Consider the following 340-nt stretch of genomic DNA (forward strand, 5'->3'; position numbering starts at 1 on the left):
GCTATAACTTACTAAATAAGGGGAGAAAAGCAATGGCTATAACTTACTAGATAAGGAGAGGAAGGACAACAGCTGCAATTAACAAAGACTGTATTTCTCCACATCACAAGACATTCTAAATCAAAGGATACTCATCCTTGAGAAAATTTACCGAATCTACATAGAAACAGACCTGCACAAGTGAGGAAAGAAGAAGCAGGACAAGGCGGAGACTTACAAGAAAGGGGGTACATGAAATGTATATAAGGAATGTAATGGTAACATAAAGTTGCGGGCCTGTGGCGGAGCATTGCCTCCCCGGCCGCCCAGCGCTGTTTTGCTCTCTTATCGCTTGCTAATA

This window comes from Haliaeetus leucocephalus, unplaced genomic scaffold (assembly GCF_000737465.1).
Source record: "Haliaeetus leucocephalus isolate CR32 unplaced genomic scaffold, Haliaeetus_leucocephalus-4.0 Scaffold311, whole genome shotgun sequence".
Taxonomy (NCBI): Eukaryota; Metazoa; Chordata; class Aves; order Accipitriformes; family Accipitridae; genus Haliaeetus; species Haliaeetus leucocephalus.